Genomic DNA, 22564 nt, shown 5'->3' on the forward strand with positions numbered 1-22564 from the left:
GATCGGTCGCAGATAGCTCACGTGGTGAATCCCGGAAGGTCCCCAAGAACAAAGTACTCTACTTTTTAGCACAAAAACCCATGTAAAAGCAAGCACGACAAGAGGCAAGAGACAAATTGGGTTCAATCTCCCCCATGCCTTGTGTGAGCGCTTCACAAAGCATGTATTTTATGTATATTTCCAATCTTCATGCTCAATAATAGCCCAATTACAAAAATATGACAAGCTTTTAGCTTTTGAGTTTGCTTTCTACAAAAATAGTAAAATAAAGCTAATGGATGGTGCCCATAGTGTCTGGCACGCCCAATCTCAATGTCCAAATAGAAATAACATATCCAGGCGCATAAGCGCATACAAAATAATAATAAATAATCGATGTCTCAATAGACATAACAAAATATAGGCGTGGCGCCTATCAAAATCTAGTCCAAGAGTCGAAAACCCGCTAGACTCCAATGCTTTCCTCCGCCACTGCTGCTATCTCTACACATCAACTGAAGCATTCACAATCGTTAGTAAAATAACACAATTAAACCGACAAAAGTGAATACCTAGCAGTCTTCAGCTACATAAATAAATCAACTGGTTAGAAATAAATCCTAACCTTAATTTATTACGAGTGCGCACTCTAAACTCATAAACGTTTATTAATTTAATATGCATTTTGCGGAATCACCCGCTATGGAATCACCCATGTACACACTAAATTAATGAAACGCCCGAAAAGGATAGGCGTCCCCATCAACTTCTCGCACAAAGAATCCTCTTTGTGTATGAGCCCCGGTCATCTAAGTTTACGGAATCCACCGTAAAACCTTACGGAATCCACCGTGGAATATGCCTCCTGGCATCATTACCGTATTGTGAGAGAGGAGGTACTTATAGAAGAGATCGACTTGGTATATGTTAGCACATAGGATTAGGTAGCTGATGTTTTCACAAAGTCATTGGGTGCAAAGAAGCTTTGAGGATCTGAGAGTTATAGAGATGTAGTTGAGCTTGAAGGAGACTGTTGAGATGTTGAGCTCAATACGTGCAAGAACCCAAAAAGAGAGATGGAGGCCCAAACATATTCTTGTTGATTTTTCTTCCTTCTTCCTCTCACAATATAATGTACACAAAGTATAAATAAGATACGACATAAAGGAAAGCTGTTGACTAAGTGAAACAATACATAAATAACTGTACTAATCAATTAACGCTATAACTATGCTAGTTGTAAGTAGATGTAACTAACAAAATATAAGAAGTGATAAGTTAGTGGCCATGTGAAGATCATAATGACCACCAATACGCTAAGAGTAGGTATGCAAACCCATCTAACCAAGCAGTCTATCATCAATGGCATTGCTTGGTGGGGTGACTCTCTTCTTGAGCTATTACGTTAAACACACACAAGACATGCAAGAAGAAACTCACACACATCCGTAGGTTTCATGTCTAAAACATTATTAGGGGGTGTTAGCACACATAGTACAAAATCGGGTGTGTTCTGCCTTCCTCTCGTTCAGGTTCGGGAAGGGGATTACATGATGCTCTTACTTGTTGTTCTTAATTCATCTTGTAAAAGGGGGGGGGTTGTACCTAATTATGCAAGTGGGACTTATTAAGTCTTTGAGTTCTAACCACTAGGTTAGGACATCGGCTACATAAGATCTCCGATCGAGGTGTTTACAATATTAGGGTTGATTGCTGGCATTCTATGCTAGAGATTGCCGATTCAGTAGTGATAAGTGACATTTCCTGTTGTAAGTCGGCGGTTCCAGTCACACGGTTATATTGAGGTGACTGAGAACCTTCATGGCTTTTCCTTAACATTCCCTGAGGATTTGTTGCAGCTGACCTGATTGGATTGGATGATTGACACCTCTCACTATCCCTTACTTGTGATATTCATGCGCCTTCGCCATGTTTCCTGTACAAGCTTCTCATCTCTTGGAGGCAGGGAGCATGGAGGCAGATCACCTGGTCCTTTTACCCTTGATGTCTCAAACAGTGCTCTCTCTCTGTCTGGTGCTTGGCACAAGAATGCTTCCGAGCATAACTCAGACATGCTTTCAGTATCGGGTTTGAACCGTAGTAACTTGGCGTACTCACGAAGAGCATGTAGCATGTAGTCATATACATATCTCATGCTCACATCCTTGATAATATATTGGTTGCCAGACCTTCCCATTTGTTCTGCCTGCATATAAATATAGTTAAGAATAGTGAAAGATGAAGAGAGAGGACCTACAAGTGACACCATAGCTGGCACCACACAATCAAAATAAACTAGGAAGATAGTTGCAGGTTATGGATGTCAAATAAGCTACTGGCTAATCTTGCCTGGACTGTATGGTTGTTGCCCCATTCCACAGCAACCTTGATTGAGTTGCAGAGAGTGTCAGGTTTGACAGGCAAAAAATGTTCCATTGGCATAAGCCCTCTCGAGAAAAAATCATAAAACTTTGGATTGACCACAAGAAGAGATGAATCACAAGCCAGAATGTACTTCAAGCTGACAGACCACCCCCAACCTTCAACATACATTTTGTATCTGCCATTATTAGCCAACACCAACCTTAGCACCCTATTCAATAAACAGATTTGCAAATTTCACCACAATTTTTGGATGATCTCTACATGCATCACTGGAAATCAAGCACTACTCCTCAACTGATAGAGTTACTGTTTGCCTTAACAACTTCATGTTGAGATATCGAGCTCCACTCGTGATATGCCAGGGTGACCATTGTGCATTTATGTCACCGACTTGTCAGTTGTAGATGTGGTTGGTACACCGCCCATGAATAATAGCTAGATGACAGCTATCCTTATCTACTCTAGTTCGTGGCTCAGTTAGTATGCCACCTTAGTTAGTTGTCTTTGGTTTGAGACCCATATATAGGGTTCTTCTATTTCTTTGTACTTGACTTCTTTTTGGCTTACACAACTAAGAAGAGGAAAACAGTTTTCAGCCTCCACCTTTTGTGTGTATTCCCCCATTGTGCAAGCAAGAAAGCTACAAGTGAGACTCCTTCCTTCTCTCCCACAATCTTGACATGGTATCAGAGCCTTATTCGTGGTAAGGAGCTCAAGAAAGCAAGCCAAGCTCGCGGTGTTCTGGTAAGAGGAGCAGTGTTGCTTTCATTTTTTGTTTTGGGAGCAGATCTCTGCAGGTAGCACAGCCGGAAATTGCAAGAGTGCATTGTCTCAGGTTGAGACACCCTTCGCGGTGAAGCAAGAGGACAATATATGCTGCGGGCTGAGGACTTTAGCCCTCGGCGACCCTTTTTTTTTATTTGAGGCCATTTCGGGGCCTGTTTTTGAGGCGGAAGTTTTCTGTACGCACTCAGGAAAAGGCCATGTTTTATGCTGTGCGACCACTGTTCTACAGGTCGGTGAAAAGTTACTGTAGAAATTGCATCGTACGCTTGTGCGCAGAGACATTGGGAGTTTCAGAATCATCCTTGGTTCCTGTTTATGCAAAATCGTCACTAGGAAGTGACTGCGTGGTCAAATACCACTTTCGCCAGTTTTGCAGATTTGCCCTTGTGAGGGTGAAGCTGAGTTTTTGCAGTGACAAGAATTTTTCGCAGTGTTCTGTAATGGCGTCTGATTCTCTTTCACAGATTGTAACTGAAAAGCTTGACAAAAACAACTTCCAGGCATGGAAGTTTAGAATGACGAATTTCCTTATGGGAAAAGGATATTGGGAATTTGTTGCAGGAAATGAAGAAGAACCAGTTCTTCCTGATGTTCCCAATCAACAGCAAATGCAGGCATTCAAAGCATGGCATGAGAGAGCCAGGAAAGTTATGTACTGGCTGTCTATCAGTATTTCAAACTCTATGATTGTGCATATTCAGGATGCAAGTACGCCAAAAGAGGCATGGGATACTTTGTCAAAAATGTATAGCACAAATACGCAAGCCAGGAAAATGTAGCTCAAGCAAGAGTTGCATAATGTGCAAAGAGAAAGTATGACCATCAATGACTACCACATGAAGGTGAAGAAGATTGCAGATGCACTTGCTTCCATTGGGTCGCCAGTGGAAGATGATGATTTAGTTTCTGTGACCTTGAATGGTCTAGGAAAGAATTATGCACAGTTTCAAACATCCATTTCCGTCCGTGAAAGATTTCCTGATTTTGAGGAGTTGATTGCTCTTCTAATTTCTGAGGAGCAGAGAAATGGTGGTGCATCTTCTTCAGGAGGAACTTCAAAAGAAGCTGTCTTCTACTCAAATGCTGGAAGAGGTAGAGGCAGAGGTAGAGGAGGCCGATTTGGAGGCCATGGTAGAAATCAGAATATGCAGTAAACTCAAGAAAACCAGTCCTATGGAGGAGGACGTGGTAACTCTAGAGGCAGGGGGAGCCAAAGAGGTCGTGGTGGATGGCAAAGAGGTCAAAATGCAAACAGTAATGTTGAATGCTACTACTGTGGTAAAATGGGTCATATGGCTAAAGACTGTTATAAAAAGTAGAATGACATCATGAATGGAAAACTGCAACAAGGGAATTATGCATCTTCTAGTAGACAGGGTGATGACAGAAATGAGCATTTGTTCATGGTGCAGCACATGAACAATTCTGTGACAAGTGCAGAAGAAAGCAACGATGTATGGTATGTTGACTCAGGTGCATCAAACCACATGACAGGTCATGCATAATGGATGGAGGATGCAAGGAAAATGGAAAAACCAGGATTTGTGGAGGTTGGTGATGATACTGCACATCCGATTGTGCAGATTGGAAAAATTCCTTTGTCTATGCAGGATGGGAAAAAGAAATACCTGTCCGATGTATTTCATGTCCCAAATATCACCAAGAATCTGGTTTCTGTTGGTCAAATGGTTGAACAGGGCTTGCAGGTCAGATTTAATCCTCATGGATGCTTTGTTGAGGATATGAAAAATAAAGGTCGCTTGATAGCAAAAGGAAAGAAGAAGGGCAGAATGTTTACGTTGGATGCAGACATGTCTGAATTGAGTGCAGCAATGTTTGCACATGGGACTGGTGTAGTTGCAGATATTGATATCTGGCATAAACGCATTGGTCATGTTAATGTACAGTGACTTAAATCAATGCAGGCCCAAAATATTATTGCAGGATTGCCTAGATTCAAGGTTGCAGAAATGCATAAGATATGTGAAGCCTGTCAGTTTGGAAAACAGGCAAGGAAACCATTTCCTAGACATGTTCAAGAGAGCAAGAAGCCATTGGAATTAATCCACTCTGATGTGTGGACTACTAAAGCTGCATCTCTTGGAGGCTGTCATTATTTTGCCACTTTTATTGATGACTATAGCAGAAAAGTTTGGGTGTATTTTATGAAAAAGAAAAGTGAAGTTTTTGGGCATTTCAAAACTCTTAAAGCTATGGTTGAAAAAGAAACAGGTCTGCAAATAAAATGCCTAAGGTCAGATGGAGGGGGAGAGTACCTCTCAAATGAGTTTGCAAGGTTCTTGCAGGAGCATGGCATAAAGCAGCAATATTCATGCAGTCATACCCCACAGCAAAATGGAATTGCAGAAAGAAAAAACAGACATATTGGAGAGGTATCTCATGCCATGCTCAATGAAAAAGACCTGCCAGATTTTTATTGGGTTGAAGCAGTTGCTACAGCAGTCTACATAATGAACATGACTCCTACTGCAGCAATACATGGAATGACTCCAGAGGAGAGGTATACTGGTAGGAAACCAGATATTTCTCATTTGAAAATTTTTTGTTGCATTGCCTATGTACATGTGCCAGATGAGTTGAGATCCAAGTTGGATCCAAAAGCTGAGAAGTGCATCTTTATTGGTTACTCTTTGCAGCAAAAAGGGTATAGATGCTATAATCCTTCTACTCGTAAGTTTACAGTGAGTAGAGATGTTGTTTTTGATGAGATGAGTACCTGGTATAAACCAGTAAATGTGATTGATGATGTAGATGCACAAAATGGTAATGCTGCACAGTATTCGCAGCAGCAGTCACAAAATATTAGTGGACCTGGAGCGTCCTCTAGCAGTGGTTCACATTCTTGGCCATGGACGGGCAGACTGAGATCAGGAGAATCTTCTCAAAGTAATGCAGATAGTGGTATGCAGGTATCACGAAAAGGAAAAGAGAAGGTTGATCAGCCCATGTTTGATGTGAATGCAGGTCACTCTTATGTGGATGGTGAATCCAGTGGCTCAGAACAGAGCATTGATGATGAGTTGGGTATTCCTTCTATTGTTACACCTGGAGTAAGGAAGACCAGGGATGTTTTGAGAGCACCTGGGAGTGAACCTACTTTGCGCAGGTCAACCAGAGTTAGGTATCCTGTGGATAGGCTGAAATATGATGGATTTATAGCCATTCACTATGCATATATGGTCAAAGTGATACAGGAACCAGAACCCACTTCTTTTGAGCAAGCCATGGGAAAAGAAAAATGGGAGAAAGCCATGGATGAAGAAATGGATGCCTTGGAAGCAAATGCTACATGGGAGTTGGTACCTTTGCCTAAAGGTAAGAATGCAATTGGCTGTAAGTGGGTTTATAAGGTGAAGCACAATGCAGATGGTTCTGTGAACAGATACAAGGCAAGATTAGTAGTCAAGGGGTATGCACAAACATATGGCATTGACTATGAAGAAACATTCAGTCCAATTGCAAGGATGGCAATCGTAAGAGCAGTCATTGCTATGGCTGCATCAAAGGAATGGTCTTTACATCAGATGGATGTAAAGAATGCCTTCTTGCATGGTGATTTGCAAGAAGAGGTCTATATGGAGCAGCCACCAGGTTATGTGCATGCTGTTCATCCTGAGTTTGTTTGCAGGTTGAAGAAAGCCTTGTATGGCTTGAAGCAAGCACCTAGAGTATGGTCTGACAAGATAGGACAGTATCTTGTCACTATTGGCTTTCAGATTTCCAAGGCAGATTTCTCACTTTATGTGAGAAAAACAGAGAAAGGTATTATGCTACTTGTCATTTATGTTGATGATTTGATTATGACAGGTGACAGTGATGAAGATATCCTTCATGTGAAAATGCTATTGAAGCAGAAGTTTGAGATGAAGGATTTGGGAGAGCTGCGTTGTTTCTTGGGCATTGAGGTGATTAGATCACCAAGTGGGATACAGCTCCTGCAGAGGCAGTATGGATTGGACATGCTGTCCAAATATGGGATGACAGGCTGTAAGCCTATTTCAGTTCCTTTGGAGCAGAATGTGAAGTTGAGCACAGATGCAGGTGAGCTTCTAGAAGACCCTACTATGTACAGACGCATAGTAGGAAGTTTGATTTATATGACTATTACCAGGCCAGATTTGAGCTATGCTGTTGGATTGGTAAGTCAGTTTATGCAGGCTCCAAGGAAACCGCATTTGGATGCGGCTAGACGCATACTCAGGTATGTGAAGTCCACATTGCAGTATGGACTATTTTATGAGACTGGGGTTCAGATACAGCTGCATGGATACACTGATGCTGATTGGGCTGGTAGTATTTCTGATAGACGATCTACCAGTGGATATGTGTTCTCTTTTGGGAGTGCTGCAGTCACTTGGAGCAGCAAGAAACAGCCTACAGTTGCCTTGTCGAGCACAGAGGCTGAGTACAGGGGTGCAGCAATGGCTGCATGTGAGGTAGCTTGGTTGCATAAGCTACTTTATGATATGCATCAGTCTACAGATGGGCCAGTTGTCATTTATTGTGACAACATGAGTAGTATACACTTGGCAAATAACCCAGTCTATCATGCTAGAACAAAGCACATTGAGATGCATTATCACTATGTGCGGGAGAGGGTTTTAATAGGTCTTATTGATCTAGTTTATGTCAGCACAGAGGATCAGGTAGCTGACATATTTACGAAGGCATTGGGCGCAGAGAAGCTGCGCAAGTTCAGAGACCTGCTTGGTGTGCAGGAATTGGGATTGAGCTCGAGGGGGAGTGTTGAGATATCAAGCTCCACTCGTGATATGCCAGGGTGACCGTTGTGCATTTATGTCACCGACTTGTCAGTTGTAGTTGTGGTTGGTACACCGCCCATGAATAATAGCTAGATGACAGCTATCCTTATCTACTCTAGTTCGTGGCTCAGTTAGTATGCCACCTTAGTTAGTTGTCTTTGGTTTGAGACCCATATATAGGGTTTTTCTATTTCTTTGTACTTGACTTCTTTTTTACTTACACAACTAAGAAGAGGAAAACAGTTTTCAGCCTCCACCTTTTGTGTGTATTCCCCCATTGTGCAAGCAAGAAAGCTACAAGTGAGACTCCTTCCTTCTCTCCCACAATCTTGACACTTCACAATTAACCTTCATTAAACAGAAGGCATGAACTTGATTCATATTCAGCTATCATGATCTGCACCTATGCTTGCACTGCTGGGCTAGCTTTGAATTCTTGTAGTTAGTCTTTGACTCTGCCCACCAGTCCTGTACACATCACAAAACTTCTATTACCAATGTTGCTGTTAAATGCAAGCAATCCTATAATTTGGATCTGACAAGTGACACTCATGGCTTGGAGTAAGATCAAAACGAGATGTTGAAATGCTATCATGAGCAGCAATCTTGTGTTGGTCTGATGGTTTCACCTGATGAATAATTTCAGCTCCATTATGTGCACCATTGCAGCACTGAAGTCCTTTCCGAAGACTACCCCCAGTGTTGGTGTTTCCTTTCTAGAAAGCAACTGGATGCCTTTTCTCCCAGAGGGTATCCTTCTGTCCTCTCAAAATATCACTAACCTCTTCATCCCAAGTCTTGATATCGATTTCTGGCCTATGAAACAAAGTGATGAAATTCTGAGCTGAATATTGACTTAGTGCAAGAGAAGACCAGCATTCAGTCTAAACACAATTGTAAGTTATGGTGAAATTGGGGATTCAGACTGTAAACTTAGTGAAAGCTACATTAAGTATTCTGCAACCCATGTGCCCCAACAGAGATGCAAGCAATCTAGTGTTCTTTGTAGATATTCAACAGCACCAAAGGTGTGACTGGACTCAAACAGTTTGGACTATGGTAGCTAGAATGAAAGGCATCTTGGTGATTGCATGCTCACCACCCCCAAAATGACCAGTCTGGAAAAGGGATGTCAAAGTGATTCATGGTGCTGCAGTAGCTGAACATTGGCGGTGGCGATCCTGTGGCATACTTCTGTTTTGACACCACCGGTGTGTCTCCACATCGAAATAGCAATTCCACATCAGTAGTAGCTGAAGAATCCCCCACAAGGTGAAGACAGCTCTTGTTTGAAAGCAAGGTTGGTATGGATCAACATACAATCTATTGTTCTTTATGACCACACCAAAGCTGGCAACATGTTTCCCCTTCTCAAGCATTTCCTTGGATAGCCCTGACTTAGCCCATGGTGCCAAATCCTCATGAATGTACCTGAAGTAGAAAGGGCAAACTCCTCCTCCCTCAGCAAGGCGCTGGGAGGGTACCTGCTCTTCCTTGTTTTTGTGAATTGGGCAGCTGGAAAATGGGCATGTGTTTGGAGCCCGATGCACATTTGAGAGTTTTTGCCAGAACTGGGGATTAGGCCATACAGTTCCATTCTATGATGCAGGCGTCCTTTATACCATACAACGAGATCTGTCTGCATAAAAAACAGAGGTCTAGATTAGCACAAGATGTTTTACACAAAACTCCCTCAATAATTCTCACATTGTGATAGGACAACGAGATGAGCTTCCCTAGCTAAGTGAGGTTGCGGGCAGGGGGCTGCCAGCCTCAGGCCCCCTGCCCCCAACCGTACCTAGCTAGATATGTGGTACATCCCGAGCATGAATTTCTTTAATTTGCCGCAGGAGCATGAATTGTTGTCCTGGGTGACAGCCGCCCTCCATGGCAAGAGCAAGTCATCTTCAAGGATGGATGATTCAGCACAGGGTGTGTTCAGTGATTACAAAAATTTAATATCTAAGATGATATGATGATAGACTATTTAAAACTTAGTACAACATATGAGTAATTATTTAAATATTAAAAATTATATTATTATCATAAAAAATAAAATTGCAATTCCAAGGTGAGTCTAAAGCTCAATCAATTAAGATAGTCTAGAAAGGCAACAGGATAGCTCTACAATCATCCATAGTCTCAAATGAAATAGCAATACAATCAAAGCACACCATTACTTCTACTTTCTTATATCAACTTTTAATCCATCCCATGTTGCATAGATGGCATCCCAATCAACATCTGTAGGGTCCTTAGCACCATTGTATTAAAGGAACATGAGTTGATTTAAGCTCTTGAGTGACAATCTATTGCGATCATCAGACTTGATATGATTCATTTTGGAGAAACCTCTCTCACAATCAACCATGCTTGCAACAATGACCAAGCACACATGCCATAACTTGCAGCCACAAATGAGGTAGTCATAGCTTGTAGCCACAAAACAAAATAGGTGGCGATTCACTAGAGGTGTTACAAACAAACGAGATGCCTATTCCCTTTTGACCATATTCCCCCTTGGAAAGTCTATAGCTTCCCTCCTCACCTTTTGTTATTAGTGAAAACCTTCTCTTGTTGTTACTTCTAGAAAAAAAGAATACAAAAAGTTGCATTAAAAAAAGGAGAGAGAAGATTACAAAAGTAGGGCTTTTTTGTAAGTAACCCATCCTAGCGCTCAGAGTCATATACATAGTGTTGGACACTGTTATCTATAGAATTTCTTTACAATGTTGAGAGAGAAGATTACAAAGGCAAGGCTTTTTTATAGGTGACCCATCCTGGCGCTTAGAGTCATATACATAGTGTTGGACACCATTATCTATAGTATTTCTTTACAATGTTGAGAGAGAAGATTACAAAGGTAGGGCTTTTTTATAGGTAACCCATCTTAGCGCTTAGAGTCATATACATAGTGTTGGACACCATTATCTATAGTATTTTGTTTACTGCAAAGCAAAGGAAGCGAAAAATGAGGCATCAAGAGGAAAAGCGCAATGCGGAAAAAAGGAAAAGGCGTCCCCCAAGAGAGTGGGCCCGGAAGAAATCTAAAAGCATGGGAAGAACCATCAGGAGTACAAGACACAACCATTGAAACCACAAGAAGCCAAAAGCAAGAAGGTGCACCTTTAAATATAAAGGTGCAGCCAAAACCTCTGTAAAAGAGCACCGGGTGCAAATTGTAAAGGTAAAAAGATAGTAGGAAGGAAGCTAGGAAGATAGGAGAACAATGGAAAAAAAAGGCATAGGCCATGGCCAGCCATGTAAAAAGGGGATGACTACCCAAGGGAAAGAGTCTTTTGTATATAAAGTTCAAAAAGTGAAGGAGAGCTCATTCTTTGGTGTGTGGCAAAGTTGACTCTTCTTCTTCTTCTCTTCTTCTCTTCTTCTCTTGCTTGCTTGTGAGTGTTTGAGGGAGGGAGTGAGAGTGAGTGAGGGAGAGAGTGCGTGAGGGTGAGAGATCTTGAAGGTGAAGCCCTCCACCATCGCTTCTTATTCTCTTCTTCTCTTCTCTTCTCTCGTCTTATATGTGGGTATGGAGGATGGAGCCTGAATGGCCCATTCGACTCGGATGCCCACCGCTCGGCTCGTCCGAACACATTCGACACTAGACTCAATGGTCTGCATAAGTAACTCAGCTCATCAGAATTAGTCACTCGGCCCCTACAATTTGAACTTGTTGGGTTGAGTCTGATTTTTCCCAGAATTTTTAAAATTTGGACCATACCACCTAGACATTGGCTGTACAAACATTTGAAGACCATATGGACTATTGAGATACCTTTCTGGCACAAGGAACAAAGGATTCAGCGGACGCAGGCATAGAGGTAACACTAGTCAACCATCTAGCGATCCAGCCCGTCAACCACATTAAGCAGAGTTGTAGAGCGCTACAACGAATCGTGACTGAGCGGAGGGCATATCGAAGAACCCTACGAACTAGCGAGGACGACCAGAAACTGAGAGTATGAGACTATCACGCTAAACCCACGATGAGAGTGCTAGAGCCATCCAAACACTTTGTTTTTTCACTCACTCTGATTTCCAGCCCTCAAAGCACACTTGAAAAGAGCTAAAAGCCTGATTTCGCACATTGCACGGAAAAGAATACACACACGCACATGCATAGAGTGAGGGTAAGTTGAGGGCTGGTTGTAATTAACAAGGAACTTACCTAGACTTAAGAACTTGAAGGAACCCACCAGTAAGAGAAGACCCAAAGACATAGAAGGGTGATCGAATCCCCAAAGGTAGGCCCAAGTGAAGAACACAACCAAAAAGCCGGATGCAACAAGGATAGGCACTATCGTGGAAGTGGATCTACCTGGCCTTATCAACTTGATTGACAACTTGGTAGAACAGGAAGCTTTGGACATGGAAGAGGGCAGCTCAGGCCGTAGAAGCAATGAAGAGCTGGACCTAGGTGATTTTCTTGAGGTCGTCAAATAGTCGGTGCACAAATATGATGTTCAAACATGGCTAGAACATCGAGGTAAAACTATAGAGGACATTATAACAGATCTTGAGGAAGAGAGGAAGCTTGCACCAAAGCTCTGCAAGGCCTAGCCGCATACAACTAGGATAAAAAAACTAGGAGTTTGCACCAGAGCATGGAAGTGGAGAGATCTAGAGAGTGCTAACCCTAGCAGGTAGAAATCGATCGGAGAGCGAGAGAATGTTAGAGGGAGACCTCACACTGAGCGAGCTTCTGACGTGAAGCAACTGCTAGATAACACGACAACAGAGCAAACTGCTGCAGCATTAGCAACATCACTACTAGCAGGGTTAGGGGTTAACCAAGGCTCTAAGAGCCAATTAAAAATTCCTGCGATGATGAAGTAGTTGGACAAATACCAAGAAAACGATGATCCAAACAGCTTTGTGGAACAGTTCGAGGAGCTCTACAAGGCCAAAAGCCTTACCGATCCTACTCAACACTCCCAAGCTTTCGGATTGTGCTTGGGTGACAAGGGATAGACTTGGTTACACGAGTTTGGATGCTACAGAGCATGCCAATTTCAGTAGCTTGAAAAATCTCTTCATTAAGAGATTTTTTAAACTTGGGTACTCCGATAACCAGCTAGTGTGACTCATGAACGTCAAGCAGAGAGAGAAAGAGAATATTTGAGATTACATGACCCATGTGAGGAGCCTCTTCAAGAGAATCCCAATGGGCGAGAGACCAACCGAAAGAGCGGTATCCACGGTATTCATCAGTGGAATACAAAGTGAAGAGCTCTACAAAGCCTTGGCTAGCAACTCGAGCTTGCAGCGAGACCCACTGGCAATGGGTCTTTGAGGAAGCTATTAGAGTTGATGACCAACTCAAGGAAAGAAGGCCCAGAGGCTTGAATCGAGAAGAGTCCAATACTAGGAGTTCCGAGAGGGCCTCAACACCGAGTGAGATAGCAAGCCCAAGCGTGCAGGACAAAGGGAAGGGCACTGATTCAGGACAAGAGCTAAGAGAGATTAGGATGGACATAACCAAACTAGAAGAGATGATGAGACGACCAACGTGCCCACATATCCAATGCATGCATTGTGGTGGGAACCACTTGTCAGTCGAGTGCTAGGACCCTAGGTCACAACCTTGCGCTAAATGTGGTAGGTTCGGCCATGACGCCATGCGTTGTAGACTACCTCGGAGACTCCTATACCCATAGCCTTACGGTCAACCTTACCTTGAGAATAGGCTACCAAACTTCTTTGGAAGGGGAGCCCCATTGGCTCTCCCCGCATCTAATGATGTTAAGATGCCCATCCCTAGTATGGAAATAAATCATACGGGTATCCCTAGTCCACTTGGACCCTATGTAACCCACCTATAGGTATCCCTAGACCTCTTGGACCCTACGTAACCTACTCACTGAGTGGCACCCTACTATGTGGACGAGCGTAGTGGCGATGAGCCGTATGTAAACCCATATGTGTCATACGACAAGGAAGGCAACACAATCCTTATGGACTACTGACCAGTGCCTGTGATGGCATTAGGTAGGGGGAGAGGCAGATGCCTAGAAACACAGACCCCCTTGAATCATGTGTAGGACACATTTCTTTGCGCTGCCCCGAGAGGGAGCAAGCAAATAGAGATAAGGCTGACCTGAGATGCACTGAGTGTGGAATCACTCACCTCTTTTTTGAGTGCCCTAAGTGAAGGCCATCCTCTAGTTTGGAAAATGAGCCATCGGTTCCATTAGGATTGTTCAATGTTGAGACACTTGATGGGGAGGCTACGCCTATCCCATTGCATATCATGACCCACGTGCAGATGAAGCAGGCTGGCATATCATTGCCAGGGCCTAGCAACCTTGACGCAGCCTCAGTTGGAAAGAAAAGCCAGAGGAAAAGGAAGTAAAGACAAGACACCAATGTCACCCTCAAAATCGAAAGTGCCACAGCACTGCCTGTTGGAAGGAAAGTCATTGACGTAGAGGAAGAAACGTCAGCCCCATGGACAGCTGAAAAGGAAAGTACTAAGGTCAGAGTACCCCAACCTGAAGTGCCAAATTGAAGCCATCAAGAAGGTGAAAGAGTGGGTGAAGGAGGCCCAGAAGCACCTAAAGGATGCTAAGCCTATACTAGAAGACGAGATTGATGATCTCTCAAGCATAAACACGCCAATCTCTCTCCCACGACCAAGATCGAGGGAGGCAATGGCACCACAAGCTGGGTTGTCTAGACAAAGTCTAAATGCTCCGAGCTAGCAAACCAGTCAAGGCCATTGGCTAAGAACCACAGAATTAGGAGAGAGGCAAGTGATTAGCAACCTCCTCAATACACTGGTGACCACCCCTGTAACTCTAAGCTTAGGCAACCTACTTAGGTGGCATCCAACGTTATGGCTAGAGCTAAAATAGTGGGTTGAAGAACCAAATGAGTCAATTACCACAGACTTTCCTAAGCATGATGCAGAAAACTCAAATATCGAGTCTGACGCTGCACCCCATACCTAGATCCCATACCTAGATCCTTGCATGTTAACCCCAACACGAAGAAAGCAAAAGAAAGTGGAAAAGACGCAGGGCAAAGGCGGAAAAAAGGTAGCCCGACTGAAGAAAGAAGAGGAAAAAAGACCAAAAGCGCAAGGGCAACCTTAAAAGTCCAAGGCAAATGCAAAAGGGAAAAGGCGCATTTTAAAATAAAAAGGCGCACCCTGAAATCTTGTAAAAGAGCGCCGGGCTCTCACCCGTGCAATTTGTAAATGTAGACAGGCAGTGGAAAGGAAGCTAGGAAGATAGAAGGACAATGAGAAAAGGGGCCTAGGCTAATGGCCGGCCATGTAAAAAAGGGGGATGACCGCCCATGGAAATTAGGGGATGTATATAAAGTTGAAAAGTGAATGAGAAGCTCATTCTTGTGTGTGGCAAAAGCTTCTTCTTCTTCTTCTCTTGTTTCTTGCCTTCTTGCTTGTGCTTGAGAGAGGGATTGAGGGAGTGTGAGGGAGTGAGGGAGTGATTGTGTGAGAGTGAGGGATCTTGAAGAAGAAGCTCTCCATCTTCTCTCTTCATCTTCTCCTCCTCTCTTCTCTTCTCTTGTCTCACGCGTGGCTATGGAGGATGAAGCTCATGGGAGAGGGATTGAGGTTGCTTGAGCTTGCCTCAAGGATTGTGGAGCTCCCGGTGTGCAAGAAAGAGGAGGGTACTCGATCGAGCATCAAGGCAAGCTCACTACACCCGTAAGGTAGGCATTGCGCGTCGGCTATGTGAGAGGTAGCCACGACTGCTCGGTTCGAAACACTTGAGCAATAAGTGGTCCATAGGTCTCGGGGTAGAGCTTGAAGCTCCCCTACGTTTTGGTTCCGTTGTCGAGACAGACGGAATCGAGCCTTGAGCGCCGCGCGCATCAGATCGAGCATGGAAGTAGGGTTTGCAGCTTGAACCTGTGCTTGAGATAACTAGGAGATTTAGGAGGTTTTAATCCATGGAACAGGTAAGTATTTGGATTTTTTGCAAGCATTAGATTAGGACTACTGTTCTGCATTTCTGTTTTTCATATTGCTTGCACTAGATTAAGGTTAGATCAGGGTAAGAAAAGAGAAAACATGGGTTCTAGTTGCTGCTGGAAACAGGAAAATAGGGGCCCAGATTCAAGTTTTTGGGTGAAACAGGGACAGGGAACTGGCTGTAAGGTTTTGCAGTGCTGGGAAAGGACCTTAAGAGGTTTGGGAAGCCAGGATAGACCTCATTTCTTTAGTTGGCCCTGAGAGAGAGAGAGAGAGAGAGAGAGAGAGTTTCTGGTTCACAGGACGAAGAAACGCGACCCTGATTCTAGACGCATTCGATTCGTGCTGCTTCAGGTGAGTCCGGTGTGTTCCATTGGCGCTCTAATCGGTTATGGGAAGTTTGTGGTGATTGAGTGCATCAGGCATTAGGAAGGATTCAAACGCGCCGGAATCGCACCTGCCACCGACGCAGTCGGACCAACCCGCAGTGGTCCGATCCCCAAAATCAGACCACCCGAGTTCTGGAGTCGGACCGTCTGACTCCCAGGATTGGACCGTCCGACTGAGAGAGAGTCGGACCAGACTGGTCCGATTACCAGAATCGGACCAACCCGATCGGACGTGCCACGTGGCACTTGGACTGCCCTTAGAATCGGACCATCGTAGTCGGACCGTTGGGGCTGGGCTCGGACCAGTCCATAGTCGGACCACTTCAAAAGTAGGACCACCCTCCTAGTTCGATTCCCAGAATCGGACCACCAGGGTCGAACGATTCCCAGAATCGGACCAACCCCGCAGAACAACCCCGTCCGACTGTTAGAGTCGGACCAGACTAGTCCGATTGCCAGAATTGGACCATCCGACTCCCAGAGTCGGACCAGCCCTATCCGATTCCCAGAATCGGACCATTTTGCCAGAACAAAAAGATAAGGATCTTTTGCTGACCTTGCCACAGACTTGACCCCAGGATGCAACCATGAACACCCCAAGACCCAGTTTGACCATTAGGACCACAGAGATTAATCGAATTTGGGGTGCAGAAAGACCGTAGGATAGCCGGGAACCGAGTTGAAAACTCAAATTAGGCTAAGAACGTGGGTAGAAACAAGGTGGAGTTTGCATTAAACGCTTTCTGCATCAGCATTTCACTTTTGTGCTCCACTAAACCTGCATAGCAACAAAAGAGAAAAGCCTGTTTTGGCACCAAGCACCACAAAAGCACTAAGCATAACATGTGAGTAAGGATCGCCGCTGCTTTCAAATAACAAGGACCACATCTAGATACCTAATAACATTAAGGAACCCACTAGTAGGAAAAGACCCCAAGACTTAGACAGGTGCCTGAGCGCCCTACTAGTAGTACCTGGAGAAAACACAAAGACACGGGAAGCAAAAAGATAGAGGAGTGGAAGCTGCCGGAGCTGATTGGATTCATCGACAATCTCGTGGAGCTGGAAGCAGAAACAATGTCGGGATCAAGAGGCGACAAAGGGGAAGACCAATTAGACTTAGGAGAATTTCCAACTTCGGTCTAGGAACTGGTCCACTCTACGACTCACCAGGACTGAGATCCAAGGTAGACCTGTAGAGGAAGTGGTGGCTAACCTGGAAGAAGAGAGAAGAGCTATCAAGAGAGCGTTGGAAGGCATAATTGTCTACAACCATGAGCAAAGGGCTAGAAGGCTGCAGCAAGACGTGGATATGTACGAAGCTAGATGAGTACTAGACCTAGCTGGGGCAGCCAAGTTCGGACCGAACGTAGAGCAGAACCATCTGCATTGTGCTTCACCTTATAAACCCACTTACAACCAATTGCATTATTATCTTTAGGCAAAGGTACAAATTTCCATGTAGCATTTGCTTCCAAGGAATCCATGGCTTTCTCCCATTTTTCCTTTCCCATGGCTTGCTCAAAAGAAGTGGGTTCTGGTCCTGTATCACTTTGACCATATAGGTATAGGGAATGGCTGTAAATCCATCATATTTCAGCCTATCCACAGGATACCTAGCTCTGATAGACCTGCGTAAAGTAGGTTCACTCCCAGGTGCTCTCAAAACATCCCTGGTCTTCCTTACTCTAGGTGTAACAATAGAAGGAATACCCAACTCATCATCAATGCTCTGTTCTGAGCCACTGGATTCACCATCCACATAAGAGTGACCTGCGTTCACATCAAACATGGGCTGATCTACCTTCTCTTTTTCTTTTTGTGAAACCTGCATACCACTATCTGCATTGTTTTGAGGAGATTTTTCTAATCTCAATCTGCTTGTCCATGGCGAAGAATGTGAACCACTACTAGAGGACACTCCAGGTCCACTAATATTTTGTGACTGCTGCTGTGAATTCCGTGCAGCATTACCATTTTGTGCATCTACATCATCAATCACATTTACTAGTTTATACCAGCTACTCATCTCATAAAAAACAACATCTCTGCTCACTGTAAACTTACGAGTAGAAGGGTTATAGCATCTATACCCTTTCTGCTGTAGAGAGTAACCAATAAATATGCACTTCTCAGCTTTTAGATCCAACTTGGATCTCAACTCATCTGGCACATGAACATAGGCAATGCAACCAAAAATCTTCAAATGAGAAATATCTGGTGTCCTACCAGTATACCTCTCCTCTATAGTCATCCCATGTATTGCTGCAGTGGGAGTCTTGTTCATTATGTAGACTGCTGTAGCAACTGCTTCAGCCCAGTAAAAATCTGGCAAGTCTTTTTCGTTGAGCATGGCACGAGATACCTCTCCAATATGCCTGTTTTTCCTTTTTACAATTCCATTTTGTTGTGGGGTATGACTGCATGAATATTGCTGCTTTATGCCATGCTCCTGCAGGAACCTTGCAAACTCATTTGAGAGATACTCTCCCCCTCCATCTGACCTTAGGCATTTTATTTGCAGGCCTGTTTCTTTTTCAACCATAGCTTTAAGAGTTTTGAAATGCCCAAATACTTCACTTTTCTTTTTCATAAAATACACCCAAACTTTTCTGCTATAGTCATCAATAAAAGTGACAAAATAATGACAGCCTCCAATAGATGCAGCTTTAGTAGTCCACACATCAGAGTGGATTAATTCCAATGGCTTCTTACTCTCTTGAACATGTCTAGGAAATGGTTTCCTTGCCTGTTTTCCAAATTGACAGGCTTCACATACCTTATGCATTTCTGCAACCTTGAATTTAGGCAATCCTGCAACAATATTTTGGGCTTGCATTGATTTAAGTCGCTGTACATTAACATGACCAATGCGTTTATGCCAGATATCAATATCTGCAACTACACCGGTCCCATGTGCAAACATTGCTGCACTCAATTCAGGCATGTCTGCATCCAACGTAAACATTCTGCCTTTCTTCTTTCCTTTTGCTATCAAGCGACCTTTATTTTTCATATCCTCAACAAAGCATCCATGAGAATTAAATCTGACCTGCAAGCCCTGCTCAACCATTTGACCAATAGAAACCAGGTTCTTGGTGATATTCGGGACATGAAATACATCCGACAGGTATTTCTTTTTCCCATGCTGCATAGACAAAGGAATTTTTCCAATCTGCACAATAGGATGTGCAGTATCATCACCAGTCTCCACAAATCCTGGTTTTTCCATTTTTCTTGCATCCTGCATCCATTCTGCATGACTTGTCTTGTGGTTTGATGCACCTGAGTCAACATACCACACATCGTTGCTTTCTTCTGCACTTGTCACAGAATTGGTCATGTGTTGCACCATAAACAAATGCTCATTTCTGTCATCACCTTGTCTACTAGAAGATGCATAATTCCCTTGTTGCAATTTTCCATTCGTGATGTCATTCTGCTTTTTATAGCAGTCTTTAGCCATATGACCCATTTTACCACAGTAGTAGCATTCAACATTGCTGTTTGCATTTTGCCCTCTTTGCCATCCACCACGACCTCTTTGGCTTCCCATGCCTCTAGAGTTACCACGTCCTCCTCCATAGGACTGGTTTTCTTGAGTTTGCTACATATTCTGATTTCTACCACGGTCTCCAGATCGGCCTCCTCTACCTCTGCCTCTACCTCTTCCAGCATTTGAGTAGAAGACAGCTTCTTTTGAAGTTCCTCCTGAAGAAGATGCACCACCATTTCTTTGCTCCTCAGAAATTAGAAGAGCAATCAACTCCTCAAAATCAGGAAATCTTTCACGGACGGAAATCGATGTTCAAAACTGTGCATAATCCTTTCCTAGACCATTCAAGGTCACAGAAACTAAATCATCATCTTTCACTGGTGACCCAATGGAAGCAAGTGCATCTGCAATCTTCTTCACCTTCATGTGGTAGTCATTGATGCTCATACTTTCTCCTTGCACATTGTGCAACTCTTGCTTGAGCTGTATTTTCCTGGCTTGCATATTTGTGCTATACATTTTTGACAAAGTATCCCATGCCTCCTTTGTCGTACTTGCATCCTGAATATGCACAATCATAGAGTCTGAAATATTGATAGACAGCCAGTACATAATTTTTCTGGCTCTCTCATGCCATCCTTTAAATGCCTGCATTTGTTGTTGATTGGGAACATCAGGAAGAACTGGTTCTTCTTCCTTTCCTGCAACGAATTCCCAATATCCTTTTCCCATAAGGAAATTCATCATTCTAAACTTCCATGCTTGGAAGTTGTTCTTGTCAAGCTTTTCAGTGACAATCTGTGAAAGAAAATCAGACGCCATTACAGAACACTGCAAAAAATTATGTCACTGCAAAAAACACAGCTTCAGCCTCACAAGGGCAAATCTGCAAAACTGACGAAAGTGGTATTTGACCACACAGTCACTTCTTAGTGACGATTTTGCATCAACAGGCAGTAAGGATGATTCTGTAACTCCCAATGTCTCTGAGCACAAGCATACGATGCAATTTCTACAGTAACTTTTCATCGACCTGTAGAACAGTGGTCGCATAGCAACAAATAGGGCCTTTTCCTAAGTGCTTGCGAAAAACTTCCGCCTCCAAAACAGGCCCCGAAATGGCCTCGAATCAAAAAAACAGGGCAACCATGGGCTAAAGCCCTCTCCCGCAGCATATACTGCCCTCTTGCTACACCACGAAGGGCATCTCAATCTGAGACAATGCACTCTTGCACTTTTCGGCTGTGCTACTTGCAGAGACTTGCTCCCAAACTCGAAAAATGAAAGCAACACTGGTCCTCTTACCAGAACGCCGTGAACTTGGTTTGCTTTCTTGAGCTCCTTACTACGAACCAGGCTCTGATACCATGTCAAGATTGTGGGAGAGAAGGAAGGAGTCTCACTTGTAGCTTTCTCACTTGCACAATGGGGGAATACACACAAAGGTGGAGGCTGAAAACAGTTTTCCTCTTCTTAGTTGTGTAAGCCAAAAGAACTCTAGTACAGAGAAATAGAAGAACCCTATATATGGGTCTCAAACCAAACTCAACTAACTAAGGTGGCATACTAACTGAGCCATGAACTAGAGTAGATAAGGATAGCTGTCATCTAGCTATTATTCATGGGCGGTGTACCAACCGCATCTGCAGCTAACAAGTCGGTGACATAAATGCACAACGGTCACCCTGGCATATCACGAGTGGAGCTCGATATCTCAACATTTGACGCATTGTTTAAAAGCATTTTGGAAACAGTTGCGGCCAGGGACTATACCATCCGGGTCCCAACCGACATTTTCCCCGCCCAACCTCACAGGTGCCCCTCACCAGCACAGCCTCAGTCGCCCGACCACCCAGACTCACCCCGCCTCGTACAAATAGAGTAGCCCCATCTTGTATAAAAGGCTTATCAAATGCTACCTGGCCATGACTTTTTGTCTTTAAATGGTTAAGTGCTGACATGTTCCCCAATTGTACAAACTTTTCATATCTGTGTTTAATATATTTCACATCTTTAAGCAAAAGAAAAAGCTAATCAAGCGCAGGTGATAAGTCTCTAAGCCAACACCATGGAATTCAGATAAGTGATGCCTCCTTGCATTGCGCTAGTTTATTCTAGTTGCGGCATATGCCATGCATGTACTCTCATGAAGTGACAAGTGGATGCAGGATGATACAGGTCTTTGTGCGAAAGTGTTCAATGCCCAAGTCACCGCAAGACCACAAACCCCACAAAGAGCCACGACAAAGCCACGCTATCGAAAGCAAAAAAAAAAATCACATGTGCGAGTGCCCACATCGCATGGCCCAAAGCATAGTCATGGGCTACGCTCTCTTTCTGGGTCAAGCTCTACAGTTGGCTCACGGCAGTTGTTACCTCAATTGTACCAACATCGCGTATCGCAAAGAGGGTTGCAATATCTCAAGTGTATCTCCCCATCTCAACAACTGCTTCTCTAACAACAAGGCTAGGGCACAATCATCATTGTAATATCCATTTCCTGAGCCTTCAAAGCTTGACATTTCCCAACCCATTGAAAGGCTGATAGCCTCAACATATTGCAATGGTTGTACTCAGGCAAGTCCAAAAAAAAAAGGAGAGAAAAGAGAAGAGAAAGAAATAAAGACAAAAAAAAACACAAGAAAAAGAAACAAAAAAAAAAACAGAAAAGGAAAAAAGAAAAGAAAAGAACAAAAAGATAAGAAGCGCCCACGATCACAGCACAGCACCTAGGGGTCCCCAAATTAGGTACGTCTAGTAACCTTGGTCGGCTGGCTCCGTCCCTAGCCCCCTAGCCCTT

The 22564-nt window shown here is 43.7% G+C and overlaps 1 pseudogene across 1 annotated transcript; it reads right to left on the bottom strand.

Annotated features, from left to right (window-relative positions):
* Positions 1-1432: 1432 nt before the first annotated feature.
* On the bottom strand, positions 1433-13695 carry LOC148010308 (uncharacterized; annotated as a pseudogene). Its single transcript, XR_015689427.1, has 6 exons — positions 13616-13695; positions 9034-9449; positions 8564-8750; positions 8338-8402; positions 2329-2539; positions 1433-2185 (listed from the first exon to the last, which is right to left on the bottom strand). The product of XR_015689427.1 is annotated as an uncharacterized LOC148010308 (transcript).
* Between the last annotated feature and the right edge of the window lie 8869 nt (positions 13696-22564).

This window comes from Lygodium microphyllum, chromosome 29 (genome assembly GCF_053477565.2).
Source record: "Lygodium microphyllum isolate KBCC chromosome 29, Lygodium_microphyllum_v1.1.10, whole genome shotgun sequence".
Lineage (NCBI taxonomy): Eukaryota > Viridiplantae > Streptophyta > Polypodiopsida > Schizaeales > Lygodiaceae > Lygodium > Lygodium microphyllum.